At 38.3% G+C, this 21,130-nt stretch overlaps 1 long non-coding RNA gene across 2 annotated transcripts in view; it reads left to right on the top strand.

The window, feature by feature from the left end:
* Positions 1 to 21,130, top strand: part of LOC100621837 (uncharacterized) — a 130,030-nt gene that overhangs the window by 105,538 nt on the left and 3,362 nt on the right. For both annotated transcript variants that reach the window (XR_014820047.1, XR_014820048.1), the window contains one exon: positions 20,500 to 20,613. This is a non-coding gene — a long non-coding RNA (uncharacterized LOC100621837). The remainder of the gene's footprint in view (positions 1 to 20,499; positions 20,614 to 21,130) is intronic.

The raw sequence follows: 21,130 nt of genomic DNA, 5'->3' as shown, positions 1-21,130 counted from the left end.
ATCCTGGCTCTCTCAAAGCGGGTGTTTGGGAAATGTGGCGGCGGTGTGTGTGTGTGGCGGGGGGCATAGGAGTTGCTGCAGACTGTTCCGGAATTAGGGCGTTGAGCCTGGCTGATTAGTTTTATCTCATATTACAGGGTCTTTGGCTCTCAGATTTCAGATAGCATTAAAAGATTTGAATCATCTGAAATCAAACAGCATGGTCACATAGATTCCAGATAGTGAATTAAAGTGAAAAACATATCTACTTTTGGCAGCAAACGTTTCCCTTTACCTTTCCATTAAAATATTGCTTGAAAAATTAATATCTGAGTTACCTTGAAGTCAAATGTGATGGAACTATGAATACTGAGGTATCATTTAATAATTATCATTTTAGAAGCCCAACTGGTCTTATGTTTATGAAGATTGTGCTCATTGAATGACCGTTTTGTGTGCCCTCCATCCTGCTTCACAAAGCCCACCTAAGATCAGATTACTCCTTGCCCCTAGAAAACTTCAATGCCTCCCCACTGTCCTTAGAAGAGCTTCTCAAACCATAATGTGTAAAGATTCACCAGAGGATCTCGCAAAAATACGGATATTGATGCATTTGTTCTAGGGTATGGTTTGGGCTTCTGCACATCTAATAAGCTTCCAGGTGTCCCTGAGGCTGCTCATCCTTTGACCACAATTTGAATAGTAAGGGTCTACAGGGGAAGACCAACAACAGTGGTTATGCACTTGGCTTCCAACATCTTACCAGGCTGATTGTCCTTAATATTTTAAATTTCCCATGGTCACTCTACTCTCTGACTTTCTCAGGCTACAACTATTTCCCAGATGCATACATGCCTTCTTCTATGCTTTTTGGGACGCTAGCCTAGCAATGTCTTGTCTTTAGTTATCCAAAGAGCCTGCATTCTCTATAATCCGTTCTCAGACTTGTCTGTACCCTGCCCACCTATGAGAATCATTCTTTCCCTGTCCTGCTATCTTCTTGCATTTTGGTTGGAAATCAATTTTGCAACTTAACTACTATCAGCAAGACTACATGTATTGGGTGTGTATCCATCTTTCCTAATGAAATGTGACCCTCCAGTGGACAGCAATCTCATTCTACACATCTCTCTGTCTCTTCCGCAGCATTTTGCACAATTCCTGCATAGGGCAGATGCCAATAAAAAGTTTGTTGAAACTGAATAAAATTTACAAATTGTGTAAAATCACTCCTGTGCATGGCTTTCTCTTTCTTGAAAAGATGAAACTCACCAGCATTCAGAGAAACCTCTTCAGTGTTCTTTCCTGAGAGGATATGTCTTACTCCTTGGTAGTTAGGAATCACTCCTGGGTGTTTTTTAAAAAGGGTTTTGATTTAGAGGATCTATGAATGAGACTATGTGTGCTAAGCTTCTTAAAGGGGAAACCCAGCTGAGAATCACAAAAGAAAGCTAAGGCTGCTTCCTTTGCCAACAGTATAAATGGGTTTTTCCTTGTTGCTAATGAGAGCCACTAAGGGGAGCTACCCTAATCTTTTTCATTAGACTTCCAAAATTAGCTTTATTTTTGCCCTGCCCAAAGAATGATGAGATGTGCCATTTTTTCAGTTTCAGTCTGTGTGACAGGAGAATTGGCGGTCCATGCCATTCCTAACATTCCTAGCTGGGGAATATTAATGAATAAGCTTTTTTTGGCTGGGGGAGGGGGAAGGGGGGGCTTTGCCCATGGCATGTGAAAGTTCCCAGGGCCGAGATTGAACTTGAGCCATAGCAGAGACAATGCTGAATCCTTAACCACTAGGCCACCAGGGAACTCTGAGAGTTTTATTCTTTTTTTTTTTTACACACCCATGGCATGTGAAAGTTCCAGCGAAGCCAGGGATCAAACCCGACCCATAGCAGTGACCCAAGCTGCTGCAGTGACAATGTCAGATCCTTAACACACTGTACCACAAGAAAGCTCCAATGAACAAGCTTTTTGAATCCTAGTAACCTGGGCTCTTTTGGCACTGCAACGTGTTAGCTTAGTTATCTTGAACACAATATTTAGCCAAATTGAGCCTCATTTTTTTCATCCTATAATAGTGTAAACCATACCCACCTGAAAGATTATTGACATTAAATGGAAGAAAGTGTATAAACTGCTTGGCCTCACAACAAATAGTTGTGGGTGTTTTTGCAATCAGCTTTCAAACATCGCCAGTCAATGTTTCAGCACCTGAAGTTCATCATCCATGTTTAGTGATCACAGCTCAACTATTAAAAGTTGGAGCTGAGAGAGGGGTTCTTGACTTAAGCATCCAAGTTCTGCTTCTTTTTACAGAGCTCTGGCCACTGTGTTGTGCCCAGTCACTGGCCTCTACTAGTGGCAGAAGCAGTAACTTCATTGGTGACTTGACTGCATTCCAAGTCCATAGAAACTGGGACTTTTTAATCTGGTTTTTTTTTTTTTTGTTTTTTTGTTTTTTTTTTTTTTGCTGCACAAGCAGCAAAGTATACTATTCACCATTTATCTTGGTCCAGGTGGTAGATCTGTGTGTAGAGCTGACTTGCATTAATAAACATTAACACAGTGGATATGGCAATATATCCAGGATAAAAACGACTGGTTCTTGAATCTGCTCATAAACTTCTGGTTCCTTATAAGGCAGAAAGCCAAGAATGACACAAGTTGGCACCAGAGAAGACCAGGAAGCATCATGGAAGAATGGAGAGCATTACCCAATTTTCTTCCAATTCATTTTCCCTGCTTAGGAGTATCTGGAGGAAAGATGGCTACTTGAGGCAAAGAGGGGAGGGTAGTTTGATAACCTTTCCTGCTATATTTTATGCTTGGAACTTTTGTCATTCAACCATACCTGAGTTTTTGATATAAAATGGTTTCTGAGATAAAATGATGGTCTCAATAAAGTTTGCAATGATGGTGAATAATATTCCAAGTTAAGAAACTTCTGTTTTGGCCATGGAAGGGAAGTTGCCCAAGCAGCAAAGTATACTATTCACCATTTATCTTGGTCCAGGTGGTAGATCTGTGTGTGGAGCTGTCTTGCATTAATAAACATTAACACAGTGGATGTGGAAACATGTCCAGGCCTTGCTCATCAGTTCCCATTTTCATACTTACTGCGTAGGCTGGGAAACATGGAAGGACAGCATGAATTCAATTTAACAGTCCAGTAAGTGCCAAAGAAATGATCACATCTCTGAAACTAAGTGTTTTAAACAAGATTTTTCAGATAGTAAGAAAAGATAAATCCCTTGTTTAGTAAACAGCAAACACTTTAAACATTAATCATCCACCAAACATTAAGTGTAATCAAAGGTTCCATTTTAGTTCAAATACAACTTATGCTCCTAATTAATTACTTACAGGACTATGTAGTTTGCATTTTTAAATGAATTTTCTGCTTCCCAGATGTCTTCTTATAGGGATGCTGTGACCCTTCATAGAGAGGCTGGTTCTTTTATCACAGTGTTTTCAAGTCCTCTTGGGGTGTGAAAAAATACAGTTTAAGTACCACCTGCCATATTGGACCCAATAAAGACTTCATGAAGTTGGAATGCTGTTCCTACACTTAAGTAGGTTATATTCTTGGCAAAGAGGCTGTGAGCTGAGATGATGTAATTCAAATTTGATTTTTTTTTTCCTGGAGAAACATTATTATAATGGAGTTATTTTCTTGACCAAGGGTCAAGCCTTTGTGGATTTGCAGAAATGAGGCTATTGTACTAGTAAGGAACCTCAGAAATAATCTGGGTCAGTCCTCTTTCTTGAGTCAGAAAAGTGTTATTCTCACTTTTCAGCTGAGACAAGTGAAATTTATTTAGAAGCTAAGTTTTCAGCTAATACGCCAACTAAGGGTGGGGCTTTTGGAGGGTGAAGAAAGGATCTGAAACTAAGTTTTTAAACAAGATTTTTCAGATGGTAAGAAAAGATAAATCATCCAGTAGAACTTTCGGCAATGATAAAAATAATCTCTATCTGCACTGTTCAACACAGTAGCAACTAGCCACATTAGGGTATTGGGCACTAGAAATGTGGCTAGTGTGACTAGAAAACGGAATTTTCCATTTTATATAATTTTAATTTATTGAAATTTATTTATTTATTTATTTATTTTTGAGCCTTGCCCACAACATGCAAAATTCCCAAGCTGTAGATGGAACCTGTGCTATAGCAGCTACCCCAAGCCACATCAATGACAATTTAGGATCCTTAACCTACTGTGCCATGAAGTCCAATTTTAAATAATTTAAATTTAAATACAAGTAGCCACATGTGGCCAGCATAGGTAAACTAAACCTAATTTTAGGCATTTTGAAAGGCAAGGGCTAGATAACAAAGTGAAAAGCACAGTGAAGAGAATAAAATCTGGTGAGATGATAACCTTGCTGACTGAATTGGTTATTTCATAATGAAATTTAAGGATCATCAATCTGCTGGTCAATACCAAGGAATTTTTGTCGTTTATAGCAAGGCAAAGTCTCAGAGCCATTTTAAAAATTTTATAATATAGAGAAGAAAATGCACACAGAGAATCCTAGGGGCCTGGACAAGTAGCAAAAAAAATTTAGGCTTAGGTTAAGAAACAAATGCAATATTTCAAAACAGAGTTAAAAATTTTAAAGAAATATTTCCTAGGGACAATGGAAGGAGTTGTCATGGAAAATTTCGGAATACATTTTGAAAAAAAAGGACTTTGATTGTGGCTGGTCATAGGTCTAGAGGCAAAAATTACACTTATAATTCCTTTCACCAATTGGATATTACTTTCAATTATAACATATGTGCCTTTAAAAAAACGTGGTAAATACTACATGAGACCTAGCCTCTTAAATTTTTGTGTACGTTACAGTATGGTAACTATCAGCACACTGTCAAATAGCAGCAAATTGCTAGAATTTTTTCATCTTGCATGACTGAAACTTTATGCCCATTGAATAGCAACTCCCAATTTCCCTCCTCTACCCGGCCCTGAAGCCACCATTCTACTTTCTTTTTTATTTGATGATTTAAGATACTGCATATAAATGGAATTAGGCAGGATTTATCCTTCTGGAACTTGCTTATTTCAATTAGCATAATGTCCTCAAATTTCATCCATACTGTAGTGTATGACAAGATTTCCTTATTTTTTAAGCCTGTCATATTCCATCGTATGCGTATACCACATTGTCTTCATTCATTCATCAGTCGGTAGACATTTAGGTTGCTTCTACCTCTTGGCAGTTATAAACAACGTTATAATGAACAGGGGAGTACATAATTCTTTTGATATTCTGATTTCATTTTTTGGTGTGGCAGGAGGGCATAAATACCCAGAAGTAATTGCTGGATTATACAGCCATTCTATTTTTAATTTTTTAAAGAACATTGATAGTGTTCTCCATAGTGGCTACACCATTTTACATTTCTACTAACTGTGTGGAAGAGTTCCAATTTCTCCACATTCTCACCCACATTCGTTTTCTGTTTTAATTATTTATTTATTTTTACAATGGCCATCTTAATAGTATGAGGTGATATCTCGTTGTGGTTTTGATTCACATTTCTCTGATGATTAGTGATATTTTCATGCACCAGTTGGCCATTTGTATGCCTTTTTTTCTGAGAAATGTCTATTTAAATCTTTTGCCCATTTAAAAATCATGTTATTTATTTATTTGCTACTGAGTTGTAGGAGTAATTCAAATATTTTGGATACTAATCCCTTAGGAGATATACATCTTGAAAATATTTTCTTACATTCCATAGATTGCCTTTTTATGCTATTGATTGATTCTTTTACTGTGCAGAGCTTTTTTGTTTGATATAGTTCCCACTTATTATATTTGCTTTTGTTTCTTGTACTTTTGGTGTCATATCCAATAAATTATTGCTAAGACCAATGTCAAGAAGTTTTGCCCCTATGTTTCCTTCTAGGAGTTTTATAATTTTAGGTCTTAACATTTAAGTCTTTAATCCATTTTGAGTTGATTTTTTTTTGGAAAACACAAAAAATAATAACTTTTTATTCAGAAAATATAAAACTACATAGAAAAGAAAATTATTGTATTTCTCCCTTTCTTATTGCCTCTAAATATCTTTTTTTATTGTTCATTTATTTTATTGAAGTATAGTTGATTTAAAATATTTTTGTTTTATTTTATTTTATTTTATTTTATTTTCCCTGCTGTACAGCAAGGGGATCAAGTTATCCTTACATGTATACATTTTTTTTCCCCACCCTTTGTTCTGTTGCAATATGAGTATCTAGACATAGTTCTCAATGCTACTCAGCAGGATCTCCTTGTAAATCTATTCTAAGTTGTATCTGATAACCCCAAGCTCCCAATCCCTCCCACTCCCTCACTCTCCCGTTGGGCAGCCACAAGTCTATTCTCCAAGTCCATGATTTTCTATTCTGTGGAGTTGTTCATTTGTGCTGTATGTTAGATTCCAGTTATGTGATATCATATGGTATTTGTCTTTGTCTTTCTGACTCATTTCACTCAATATGTGAGTCTCTAGTTCCATCCATGTTGCTGCAAATGGCATTATGTCATTCTTTTTTATGGCTGAGTAGTATTCCATTGTGTATATATACCACATGAGTCAGTCTTGGTAGGTTATATGTTTCTAGGAACTTATCCATTTCTTCAAAGTCATCCAATTTGTTGGGGTATAATTGCTTATAGTTGTCTCATAAACCTTTTTCTTTCTGTAGTATCAATTATTAATATCCTTTTTTTTCATTTCTGATTTTATTTTAGTCAGTTGAACTAAAGGTGTATCAATTTTGTTGATCATTTAAAAAAATCAACTCAGTTTTGTTGACTTTTCTGTTCTTTTTTCTATTGTCTATTTCTCATCTAATCTTTAGTATTACTTTCCTTCTGCAACTTTGGGCTTAGTTTGTTCTTTTTATAATTCCCTAACTTGTAAAGTTGGGTTGTTAACTTGTGATTTTTTTTTCTTTTTTCATATAGACCTTTATCCCTATAAACTTCTATCTTAGTAATGATTTTGCTGAATCCCATAAGTTTAGGTGTTGTGTTTTTACTTTTGTCTCAAGATATTTTCTAATTTCTCTTTTGATTTCTTCCCTGTCCACTGGTGCAAGATTGTGTTGTTTAATTTCCACATATTTTCCAATTTTCCTCCTGTTATTGTTTTCTATTCTGGCCAGAAAGATATTTGGTATGATTTCAATCTTAAATTTGTTGACTTGTTTTGTGACCTAATATGTGATCTGTCCTAGAAGTGCTCCATGTGTACTTGAGAAGAATGTATATTTTTCTCCTGTTGGGTGGAACATTCTACATATGCCTATTAGGTCCATTTGATCTTTAGTGTTGCTCAAGTCCTCTGTTTCCTTATTAATATCCTATTTGGATATTTTATCTATTATTAAAAGTGAGTTATGGACTTTTCCTACCATTACTGTGTTGTGTATTTCTCTCCACTTTTTTCAATGCTTGCTTTAAGTATTTAAGTACATATACCTCTGATTTTGACTTTTAATTGTTATATCTTCTTGTGAAATGACTTTTTAATCATTATATAATGTTTTAGCTTTGGTTTTTTTTGATGGTTTTTGACTTAAAGTCTATTTTATCTGACATAGTTAGGCCTAACTTTGCTTTCTTTTTGTTATCCTTTGCATGGAATATGTTTTCCATCCTTTCATTTTCAGCCTATTTTTATCCTTAAACATAGAATCTCTTATAGACAGCACATAATTAGATTTTGTTTGTCCCTTTTTAACTAATTCATTCACTCTATGTCTTTTTATTGAGGAGAATAATCCATTTACATTTAAAGCAATTTTTGATAGGAAAGTGAATTATTGTCATTTTATTGTTTTCTGTTAGTCTTGTTCTTTTGTCTTTTATCTTAGTTTTTTCAGACTGCTATTAAAAAAATAACACAGACTGTGTGGCTTATAAACAACAGAAATTTACTTCTCACAATTCTAAGGGCTGGGAAATTCAAGGTCAAGCTGCTGGCTGATCAATTTTTCCCATGTTGCTGATGCCATTCTTCTATATACCTGCTTTTGATTGTGTTTAGTGCTCTCATATAAGCCAAATGACTACAAAACACTGTATTTAAAGCCTATAAATGATTTCTCATCAATTTTATTAGTCAGGGCTCCTCAGAGAAATGGAATTACATGTATATATATGGGTACATATATATATTCTTTTAAAGAAATATCTTAAAAGATTGTGAGGGCAAGCTTTAAATTTATAGGGCAGGATGGTATTCTGAAAGATTTCCAGTCTTGAGTTCAAAATTAGTAGGGTAGGCTAGAAGGCTGGAAAGTCAGGCAGAATTTCTGTGTTACGGTCTTTAGGCAAAAGTACTTTTTCTCTTTGAAACCTCAGTTTTTCCTTTTAAGGCCATCACACAACTGAGCAGGACCTACTTACTTTATTGAGGATGATCTCTTTTAATTAAAGGCAAATGTTTATAAATGTAAACCACATCTAAAAAATATTTTCATGGGAGTTCCCATAGTGGTTAAGTGGAAATGAATCCTATTAGTATCCATGAGGATGTAGGTTCAGTCTCTGGCCTCACTCAGTGTGTTAAGGATCTTGCATTACCATGAGCTGTGGTGTAGGTTGCTGATGTGGCTCAGATCCCATGTTTCTGTGGCTGTGGTGTAGGCTGGCAACTACAGCTCTGATTCGACCCCTAGCCTGGGAACTCCCATATGCCATGGGTGCAACACTTAAAAGCAAAAATAAATAACTAAATAAATAAAAAATAAAAATAAAAATCATCTTCACTACATTATCTGGGCTAGTTTTGACCAAGCAATTGGATACCGTTGCCTGGCCAAGCTGACATATAAAATTAACTATAACAATACTTTATGTTATATGAATCGACTAACTGTGTCAACCTCACACAGAAAATCAAAGATTGTCAGGGTAGAAAAAGACATAGGAGACCATATAGCTTTTAGGATTTGTGAGCCAGAAAGATATAAATATGATGGTCAAGTTCATCTTGAATCAGTTGTATACCCTTGGACAAGATATTAACCCCTCTCTGCTTCAGTTAACATCTATACAGTAGGAATTATCTACCACCAGTTATATTTTATAAGAATAGTCTGCGGCAGGGAGTAATTGCCAAATAAATGGAAATTATTGAAACCAACATGGACACTTAAAAGGTAGCTTTAGACCTGTTCATGAACTCAGCTGAGAAGTGATGAAGAAAAACACCACCCTAGTTCTTGGTTCCCTATCACAGTGGTGCCATCACTAATAATGTGAAATTGTGTTAAGTGTGATAGACTATACAGTCATGTGCATATACTTTTAAATCCATGCCTTCCTCACTTATTTAGACTGAAAGAAAATTGGGAGGGGTATATTTGGTCAGTTTCAGATTTTCATCAGGGTTAGGAGATCCTGGGAGATGTTCCCAAAATTGCTGAAAAGTATTTGGAGGACTGTTTTGGTGAGGAGTTCTGGACCCACCTTGATGAATTTCTGAGGTGTCTATCCAGGGCTGTTTATTTTGTGGCTCTTGTTTTCACATTATGAATGCAGCTTTGCAAGCATGCAGCTTGGAGAACATGGGGCTGTTCTCTGCTTGCAGTCAGAATGTCTGTTTTTGCTGCCTTGAGCCACCTGCTCATCAGCTTAGCAGCTTCCCTGTGCTTGTGGGTGTTATGCAGAGAATACCTGTACTTACCCTTACTTGCAGAGAAATCTCCATCCTTTGATCTTTCATCATGTTTTTTGCTTCACAATGTCAAAAGCCTAAAAGCTTTGGTTTGAATGGTAACCAACTGCATTGGCGTTCAGGACTGAGCTTGATTCTTAATCCACAAAATCAAAGGTTCTCCTCTCTCAGCCACAGGTCCTGCTTGTAGCCTTATAAAATTGGATTACTTCTGTCACTAGAGCACCGTCTTTTTCTTTTATCAGCCATTCTAAAAACTTGACTGCCGCTGTGCCAATAAAATAGTGAGACAGCCCCCACTCTCCCAAACACAGCAGAAAAACTGCCAACTAAATCTATCTTTGGAAGTCATTTTTCTTCAAACGTTTCTGAAACTCACTTCTTAGAAATGTTTTTAAAATGCCTTCTAGTGACAGTTTTAACAAAAGAGAAAAATTAGTGTTGTTATGTTAGTTGTAGGACATTTTCTAGGCTTTATAGTACTTTCCTGGTTTCATTTCTCCACTTCTTGGAATATGGGAGGTGGAGAAAAGAATGGGGGAGTCAAAGATGATCTGGGGACCTGGATTGGGGTCATTCCAGGAGGACTGCCTAGGGTGGTGCTTCTCAAACATTAATGTGCATGGAAGTCTTTGGGGATCATATAAAAAGGCAGATTCTGATTCAGTAGGTCTAGGGTGGAACATGAGGATCTACATTGCTAACACATTTCCAGGTGATGCTGCTGCTGCTGGCCTATGCCTGGTATTTTGAATAAAGAGGCCGCAGGGAGAAGAGGAAGCGACATGATATCTGGAGCAATCTGGACAAGGCATTTTACAAGTTTGCCTTGCCACGCCTCACATCAGTCCTACAGAATTAAATTTCCCTTGTTACAAATAAGGTTTCAGACTCAGAGAGGCTTGGTAACTGAATGGACTTGGGGGTACAGATGCATTCCAGCTGACATCAGGGATCACAAGTGCTCAGCCCTGCCTGCCTTCCTACTGATGCTCTATCCCCAGGAAGGTGCATACGTCCTGCTCCACAGAGGTTTCTCATATCAGCTGCCCACTTTCAACTCTCACCTATCCAGGGGCTTTGATTTGACTACACTCTCCTTCCTTACCTCTATCTCTTTTTCTCTTCCAAGCACCCTACACAGAGTAGGGCTCTCATCAAATGCTCTCCTGCTCCTAAACCTTCCTAATCTATGACAGGCTCTTGGGCTTGACATTCAAGCATTCCAATGTTATCATACCACCTTCCCAGGTCTCTCCTGATATCTACCAGGCTGTCTCTAGATGGGGCTGCTTCTGTTTTCTTGAACCGACCCTGAACTGCCCTGCCTACCAAACTTTGCTTATTTGATCTTTCTTCCGCAGTGCTCAACCTTCCATCTCATCATGTTAAGCTCCTTCCTGTGTCTAGTCTCTCCCTCTCAGGAACATACCAGTGCTCTCCTCTTTGGAAATTCCCTTTGCTGACTGCATGTTTCTTACTCCGTCTCACGTGGTAACTCATTTGTTTGTACCAACCCCATTCTAGAGCAGGATGTGAGAAAGTCTTCAAAGTTATTGTTATCATCTAGTATTCCTGTAACCTTCCCTCACTCTGCCCATCAGGGGGCCAGAGAGCAGAGCCAGCACTAAACAGTCTTTCATGAATTAAGTTGCTTGATGCAGTGAAACTAAAAACTATGAATAGGATTAGATGAGGAATGACTTGTAAGTTAAGCACAATTGAAGTATTAGTTCTTAGATGTGTGTGTGTGTGTGTGTGTGTGTGTGTGTGTGTGTGTGTTTTGGAGACTCTAATGAGCTACCTAAAGCTCAGAATCAAAGCTGTGCATGAAAACAGGATGTAATGTGTCCAACTGTCATTCTCATCATTATCTGTAAAACGCAATAAATAACCTCTTGGCTTCTAAGATTACAGGGCAGTTTTCTGACTCTGTAGCCATAGAACAACTAGTACAGTGCCTGGCACTTCAGAGAATCTCACCAAATGTTTATTTCCATCGTTTTGCTCTTTTACTTAATTGTATAGGACTGCTGAAGGAATATCTTTGATCTAGAAATCTTGCACAGCAGCAAGCAAGGCGTGCTTGGTTTTCTGCATTTTCTTTAACAGCCAGGTGGAGAAACATCTTGTGGACTAGAAAGTAGGAAGACACATCTCCCTGGAAACCTCTTCAGTTTTCTTAGACAAATCAGAAGGGCAATGAATAACCACTGATAATAACAATAATTCACTAGGCACCATGCACCTTTGTCTTGGCCACATGTTTTAGAATCATTGTCAGTCTTTGAGTTCTTCCATAAAGCAATCTTCCTGCCATGATTCAGTTTGAGGGAAGACTACCACATCTTCATCTCTGATGGAGACTAAAAACTAAGATGAAACACAGTAGAGACACCAACTTAGTAAGAGAATTATCCAAATCACCATCTTCTCTACCTTACTAGAACTGGCCTTTGCATCATTATTGTTGATGTCAAGTTAGAAAAGACTGTTCTCTCCATATATTGACAACAGTGACCCTTAAATTAATATGTGCATGAGAATCACCTGGGAAGCTTGTTAAAAATCTCTGAGAAATTCTGATTAAGAGTTACTAGGGAAGGACTTAGGACTCTGATGAAGTGGCTTTTGAGTTTATTTACAGCATTTATATACAGTTGAAGAAACTGAGGATCAGAAATGCCATGAGGTTTTCCAAAGGTCACATAGGTAGAAATATAGAAGACCCAGGATTTCAGCCTAAGGTTTGTTTGTTTGTTTGTTTGTTTGTTTATTTATTTATTTATTTATTTATTTATTTATTTATTTATTTATAGTGGCATCTATATTTATTACATCTAACTCAAAGTTGCCACCAGTTATCTAGGGATATGCATCTCAAAAGTTAACATATATACAAATCAACTGGAAAACCTATCAAAATGTAGATGCTGACACAGTAGGTCCCAGGAGGGGCCAGAGATGCTGCATTTCTAACAGGCTCTTGGGTGATGCTGTTGCTGCTGGTCTGTGGAGCATAAGTTGATAGCCAGGATCTAGGACATCACTAAGCATGATTGAAATACTTAAGGAAATGAGAGTTGGGCATGAACTAAAATAAATTGACCCTTTCTGACTTGCAGCCTCTATTGTAGATAACACAAGTCTCAACAAAATTGAAATCTACTAGATAAATACAAATAAAATTTAGTTGCCGAAAGGCCTAGGGGAATCCATGAACCTAAAATTAGGTGGTGGCCCTAAGTAAATCTTGCCTTGTTCCGCCCCCCTTTTGGGATAGCCATAAAGGTGATCTGTTTCCCTGGGAAGTGAGTGAGTCTGATGAAAGCAGATTTTTTTTTTCCCCCTGGGAGTATGAACAAAGTGACAAGAAATAGAGAAGATGCATAGGAAGAAATAGAACAGAAAGCATGGCTGGAGTTCACGTGGATTTTTTTTAAGGTTATAAAATGACCCAAAAACAAAAATGAAAAGAAAAACATTTATATGTGTTCATAAGTACAGGTAATAGGCTTTCCAAAAATATCATAAAATTAGGTTATAGAAGTAAGATTATTAACCTGAAGAAAAGAATTGGATAACAAAAAATTACCTGCTACTTTCTTTTTCAAGTTTTCAAGACTAGTTATTTTATACCTTTTCAGCAAAGGGAAGAGAAATAAAAATTTGCATTGCAGTAGAAGTATTTCACTTGGCATAAGAGAGAAGTTCAGAGTCTCTAAAGTCTGAAAATAGTATATTGGGGGAGGATATAGACACAACATTTCCAGAAATTTTTAGAAAGTGATGCTTCTTCTCTGAAGAATTGTAATCAATAAAAGATCTGAGTTCCTATTATGTGCCTGGCACTGGGCTGGACACAGGAGTACTGCAACCATAAGAAATGGTATCAGTGAATGAGACAGGAAACAGACGTGCAAGTCAATAACCATAGCACATTGGAATAGGTGCCATTTTGGAACTGGGATCAAAATGTGTGAGATGAGTGGAAGGAACTTCCTCTGTTCAGGGCAGTTATGGGCCTTCAGAGATGATGTAATATTTAATATAAGCTTTAAGATGAGTAAGGGATGGCCTGGAAAAGTTTGTTAATATTCCCTTCAGCAAGTAGTATTTATTGTTACAAAATGTGGATAATGAAAGAGGATGTCTTATGGAAGCTGACAATCCTGAGTTCAAATCCCACCCTCTGCTTCCTGATTGGTTAGCCTTGGTCATATTATTTAATCTCTCTGAGAAAGTTCTGAAGTTGTTTAAATAACAAATGGTATGTCTTGTGAGGAAAGGGCCGAGATAGATGATAAAACAATAAATGCATGCCTTCCCATCTTCTAGATATGCCTAAATTCCAAGGTCAACAGATTTAGGGTCCAACTGGGATCATAACTGCATTCCTGAACAAATGGTTCTTTGGAATGAGGCTGTTCCTCTTTGGTTGAATTCTCTGTTTTAAGGTCTCTGTTTGTTTCCCAATCTAGGTGTTTCCTTATGACACTTGTACTGGGTTGAATAATGTCCCCCAAAGAATTTGTGTCCATGCAGAACCTTATGATGTGATGTTATTTAGACAGGAGGTCTCTGCAGATATAATTAGCTATATTACTATCCGGTCGTACTGAATTAGGGTGGGCCCTAAAACCAGCATGACTGCATCCATATAAGAAGAGGAGAAGACCCACAGAGAACCTAAGAAGAGGTCATTTAAGACAGAGGCAGAAAAATGGTCATAATCAAAAGGTCTATAAACAATAAACACTGGAGAGAGTGTGGAGAAAAGAGAACCCTCTTACACTGTTGGTGGGAATGTAAATTGGTGCAACCACTATGGAAAACTGTATGGATATTCCTCAAAAATCTAAAACTAGAACTATCATGTGATCCAGCAATCCCACTCCTAGGTATCTATATGGAGAAAACCACAATTCAAAAAATACATGCACCCCAATGTTCATTGCAACACTATTTGCAATAGCCAAGACATGGAATCAACCTAAACGTCCATCAACAGAGGAATGGATAAAGGAGATGTGACATATATACATATGAATGTTACTCAGCCATAAAAAGAATGAAATAGTGTCATTTGCAGCAACATGGATGGACCTAGACACTATCATACTAAGGGAAGTTAGACAGTGAAAGACAAACATCATATGGTATCACTCATATGTGGAATCTAAAAAAAAAAAAAATACAAATGAATGTGTTGGTAGAACAGAAACAGACTAAAAGATTTTGAAAAACTTATGGTTACAAAGGGCACAATTGGGGTGGGGGGGAAGGATGGCCTGGGGGTCTGGCTTTGGCATACACACTCTGAGGTATATGGAATGATTGGCCAACAGGGACCTGCTATATAGCACAGAGAACTCTATCCAGTATTCTATGATAATATATGTGGGAAAAGAATATGAAAGAGAATGGATGTGTGTACAAGTGAATCACTTGTTTGTACAGCAGAAATTATCACAACCTTGTAAATCAACCACACTTCAGTAAAACTTAAAGAAAGAGGCAGAGATTTGATTTATGTCGCCACATGCCAAGGAATACCAAGGGTTGCTGCCAACCACCAGAAACCAGAGAAATGAAGAAAAGATTCTTTCTTGGGCTCCAGAAGAGCCTTTGGAGGAAATGTGCTTCTGCTGACACTTTAATTTTCAATTTCTAGTGTCATGTACTAAGAGACAATAAATTTCTGTTGTTTGAAGCCACTCAAGTTGTGGCATTTGTTACAGGATCGGTAAGATACCTTGACATCATCCACCTTAAGTTAGTGTCACGAAGTTACTTCTAAAGGCACATGTTGCCTTGACCAGGCTGGACTGCATTTCCCAGAACCCTCCTTCCTGTATTATTATTATTATTATTATTATTTTGCCATGCTCATGGCAGGCAGGGGTTCCTAGGCCAGGGATGGAAATTGCGCCACAGCAGTGACAAAGCCAGATCCTTAACCACTAGGCCATCAGGTAACTCCCTTCTCTGTATATTTTTAATCGTGGCGGGTCACAGGAGATATTTTTGTGAGTGTTTTAGGGGCCATAACTGCATAACTGTTACAGCAAAGACCGTATTGTTTTTATATTCAGAAGGTGGTCAGGGTCACCAGGTGCCTTTGAAAATCCTCCATAGAGGTGCTGCTCATCCACTGTCTTGGTGAGGAGCAGTGGCTGGGCCTACAACTGCTTGACCTTCCCTGGATCCTTCTGCAGATTCTCCGACTCCTGGACCAGGTGTGTGTTTGTCACTGTGAGCAGGATCCATTTCTCCTGTGGGAGACAGTGAGGGGCTCTACACAGGTTTCAGCTCATCTTCTCTCTAACCACTTGACATCTACTTTCCTTTTTGGGCTGCCTGCTCTCTAGATGTCAGGCTTCAGCATCAGATGCAAAGACAACAGCCTTGCAGAGACAACTTGCCAGCTCCCTCAATTTTGTAAGTCAAATCCCTACAGTAATTTGCTCTTCTGATTGGACCCTCATGGATCCAGGCCCTCAGGGTCCCATAGTTCAGTCCCAAGGTCTCAGGCAATCTGTCCCTGTCTACTGATGAGACAGCTGTATTTTAAAAATCCTGGCACTCAAGGATCTTGAACAGACTGGGTGAAATGCTGAATGGTGTCTGATGTGAATTTACTTGTGGTTTTCAGCTTCCAGTGAATTTAGTGGCTCAGTGCAAAGCTCTCCCATTTCCTCTCCCTCGTATTTGTGACCCATCTCCTTGCTCTGCTACCACAGAAAATGAAAATTACACTCTCTTCCTATGGTCCCTGCCTCTCTCCCTACTGGGAGCAGTAGGCTTATCCTCTGTTTTATAAAGGCCTTTTCAGCTCTTTGTTCAGGCTGACTTTGACTCAACTGTCAGCTTGGAGTGTGGTGTCTGCCGCTGGAGCCTCAGAGGAGCCCCTGACTCTTGAATGACAGCCCCTTCCCTTCAGCCTGGCCCTAGATCTTTTACCCGAAAGCCAGATGAGGTAATCTGAGACATCCTGATGCTGATAGGAAGAAGATGAGTCACAATGATAATGGGCGTTGAATTTTTTTTTTTTTTTAACTCCCATTCACTTTGTGCATAAAAGCTGGACATGACATTTGCAGCTGGCTCTACCAGGCTGTTCTCCTGGTGCCAGCACTGAGTGTGCTCTCATAATGCAGCCCACAGTGAAAGCTTCATGCAATTATAATGAAGATCCTGGATCTGGAATGAATGACTCCATTCACTACACACACAGAACTTTCTATGGATGTTCAATTACATGAGATGCCTCCTGGATCATGTAGAGGGGAGGTGAAAGGGTGACATCAGCTTGGAGGAAGAAGGTTAGAACAAGCAAAAGGAGCCTTTCTGTTTGCAGTTCACATCAGTATGCCTGGAGAGTGATGTCTGCAACCTGGCCATCTGTTAATAGGTGGATAATAAATAGTCTTTACTCTCTGTTTTTAGAGGATCCTGTCATGGCTCCCTTGGCCCACAGGGCTAAGTGCCAATCCACTAATCTAGCATAAAATCTCCTTTCCAGCCCAGCCCCAATATAGTGTCTCTAAACCATTGACCATTCCTTTAGAATGTCTCTTGTCTGTATATCTTTCTGCCTTTATTTACCCTATTCTTTCCTCCAGGACATTTCTTGCCTTTTTTCTACTTTGAGAACTCTTACTAAAAGTTTAAGAACTATCTCAGGGAGTTCCCACTGTGGCACAGCAGGTTAAGGATCTGGCATTGTTGTAGCTGTGGCATAAGTCACAGCTGTGGTTTGGATTTGATCCCTAGCCCAGGACCTTTCATTTGACATGAGTGCGGCCAAAAAAAAAAAAAAAAAAAAAAAAAAAACTCAAAAAAAACCTAGCTCAAACATGATTACATTACACATCCTTAGACAAAATTAAGAGTTTTTTTTTTTTTTCTCCTGTGTTCCTGCAGCATCTTTGAACTTGTATTATGATCCACAGTACAAATTATTGACTTACCTAAGTTTAAAATTTTGAGTTTCTGGGGACTTGACTGGTTGATGAGAACTTAGAACAGTTTCTGGAATAAGTGTAGAATTAATAATTTTTCTTATTAAAGATTATTTGAACAATAATGGGAAGCGAGCAATTGCCTTGGCCAAAGAGAATTAAATTAGGGGTTCGAGCATATGGATTTGAATTGGAATTTTAACTCCTTTGAATGGCCAGAGTTGACATTGACAACTGTGGAAAGTCTCAAATTTCTTTCTTTCTTTCTTTCTTTTTTTTTTTTTTAAATGGCCACATTTGTGGCATATGGAAGCTCCCAGGCCATGGATCAACTCTGAGCTACATGTGCAACTTACACTGCACCTGCAGCAATACCAGATCCTTTAACCCATTGTGCCAGGCTGAGGATTGAACCTGTGCCTTTGCAGGGACTTGACCTGCTGCAGTCAGATTCTTAACTCACTGCTTCACATCAGAACTCCTCTTGTTCCCTTGATTTCTTCATTTGCTAATTGGTGAATGTGATATTTACCTTTGCTGACTCATAGTTATCTTGAGAATCAAATGAAATAAAAAAATACTAAAAAACTCCCCCACCTCCAACACCAGAAAGCATTGAATTATCTTGCTTATTTCAAATAACTCTATCCTCGTTTCCTTTTTTTTTTTGACTGCAGGCATGCCGCAGTGACAATGCTGGATCCTTAACCCACTGAGCCACAAGGGAACTCCTCCTAATTTCTTGAGAGGTCACCAACTCCCTGACACTGGGCTGTTAGAACAGACTGATCTGGACAGAGTTTATTTCTCTGACACCCACGATTTCTGGGGAGGAAGTCCAGTGAAGGCCAGTGGCTTCTAAAACTTAGGAGCATGAACTTTTTTTGTGGCCTGTTTGTTGGGGGCTGTCCTGCACCTTCCCCAGGCTTCTAATATATGCCAGACACCTGGTAAAAATAGTGGTGATCAAGAAAAAAACATGACCTTGAAATCTCAGGCCATTTGATGGACTAAACTCTCTGAGAATAATCATTTAATTAAAGAGTATTTCTGGTGAGGCTTGGAGAGTTACTGAAGTACTGTGTGGCTCTTAAGAGGCCTTTATGAGAGAAGAGATGCTTATTGGCCCAGAGTGGCCCAGGGCTCCTCTTGTTCGAGGCTGTTTCTTTCTCCTGGCCAGAAATGAACAGACATACCATTTTCTTTGGCAGTTGGCTTCCCTATAACCCAGGAAGAACTGAAAAGCTTCAGTTATTTGGCCTCTGGTGTCTTCACATTCCACTTATGTACCTTCTCCAACATTCTTACAGACTCTTTTCTCTTAATTTCTTTTTCTTTTTTTTAATAATGATTTTTATTTTTTCCATTATAGCTGTTTTACAGTGTTCTGTAAATTTTCTACTGTACAGCAAGATGACCTATTTACACATACATGTATACATTCTTTTTCTGTTTTTCAATTTAGTATTGGAAGTCCTAGCCATAGCAATCAGACAAACAAAAGAAATAAAAGGTATCCAAATTGAAAGAGAAGAGGTAAAATTGTCACTGGATGCAGATGACATGATACTATATATAGAAAACCCTAAGGACTCAACCCAAAAACTACTCAAACTGATCTTTTTCTTTTTTATTTTTTTCCCATATGCATCTGAGGCGTATGGAATTTCCCAGGCCAGAGATCCAACCTGAGCTGCAGCTGTGACCTATGACACAGCTGCAGCAATGCTGGATCCTTTAACTCACTGTGCTGGGCCAGAGATTGAACCTGCACTTCTGTAGTGACCTGAGCTGCTGCAGTTGTTTCATTAACACATTGCACCATGGCGGGAACACCTTTCCATTACTTTCTAACATGCAGGCGCCTTATTTTACTCTGTGGCTGTCCAAAAGTCACTGATCTCTTTTTCCCTTTTCCCAAACAGAAGACAATGAATTAGTAGCTTATTTTTCTAGTTATAAAAAATGATCACTTTTTTAATGAATTGCTATCTCTTTCTTCTCTGTCTCCAGGTTTTTATTAGGGGCAATATAGTACATGTTGAAAGCAGGTCATAATGATACAAACTTCAGAGGAACATTTTACTGTGATAATGTCAATGCCTTTGCTAATTAATAGTTGTGGACTTCTGTACATTTGATTGGAATGTGTATTTTCAGATTTTAGTGATTTCTCTTGTGTCTACAGAGAAAAGGTGAACTTCAAACACTCTCAGCATGGAGATTCTTTAAGTCAGGAAACAATTTATGCCTCTAGGCCAAGTCAAAATGAAATGATCATTGGATTTAGGGGTGGGGGCCATGGTAGACATAAGATAAAAGTAGCAGATTTTGTTTTGCTTTCATATTGATAACACAGATGGTCACACTACTGAAGACAATCACATCTTAATAAATTATAGTTACCCTGGCAGTGACAAAGAAACCTAGAATTAATACAAAGCAAAGGCATCACACTTTTTCATGAAGTAATAAGAGTTGCCATTAACGTGATTTGTTTTCAACTGGTCAGGTAAAAATAAAATTTGCTAATGAGATATGACAACCTTAAATAAGGCCCATGGAGCGAATTCACATATTATGGACAGAAAAAATGAGTTTTCTCATTATAAACACAAGACTTTATATCTCATTAGTAAAAGATAAAACTTACTAATAGGTGATAGCCTTGTTATATCAGTGACATCAAGAGCGCCTTAATTGTTGTAATTCTGTAGAAGTGCCTTCTATGTATGCTGGCAAAATAGACTAAAAATATCCCCATGTGAAAATGAATGATTTAGTGCCAGTCTCTAGACAGGAATGGTTTCATTTAAAGAAGCAAAAAACACCTGGCATTTGCTCATCTCTGTTTTCTTTTTTTGTCCAGCTTCTCTCTCCATTTCTTAGACTCTGTGTTGGGGAGGATCCCCTTGTTCATCCACTCATCTGATCTTTGAATATGCTCCCAAAAAGGACAAAGAGAAAGGCTTGGACTGCCCTGGTGAGTGATCTCCCAAAGTCACTCATTCTAGCTTTGGATGCCCTGGCTGTCCAGGGTCCTCTCTCTTGGCATTGCCCTGATGCCACTTGCTGGGTCTACAAAGAATCATGCCAACCCCTCCTCCTCCTAAAATGACAGCCAAGTATTCATCAGGTCCCGAGGAACATTCCTGCCTGCCCCAGATGAAACATTCCGCATCTTTCTTATTTCTCATATGAAAAGTTGAGAGCTTTTCACCATTCTGGACACTTTCTTCTGATTGTCCACCTATGCTACTGAAATGCATTATCAAGATGAAATGCAACTCAAGATGTGGTCTAACCAAGAAGAAGAGGACTATAATTTTCCTTATTTTTTATTTTTATTTTTTTTTGTCTTTTTAGGCTGCAGCTGCAGCATATGGAAGTTCCCAGGCTAGTGGTCAAATCAGAGCTATAGCTGCTGGCCTATGCCATAGCCACAGCCAGATCTAAGCTGTGTTTCTGACTTACACTGCAGCTAACGGCAATGCCAGATC

This window comes from Sus scrofa, chromosome 11 (assembly GCF_054392235.1).
Source record: "Sus scrofa isolate SSC_HxYL_T2T_F1_AM1 chromosome 11, Sscrofa_HxYL_maternal_Yorkshire_Landrace_v2.0, whole genome shotgun sequence".
Classification (NCBI taxonomy): Eukaryota; Metazoa; Chordata; class Mammalia; order Artiodactyla; family Suidae; genus Sus; species Sus scrofa.
Note: the sequence above shows the minus strand (reverse complement) of the source record. Positions and strands in the feature narration are given on the sequence as shown.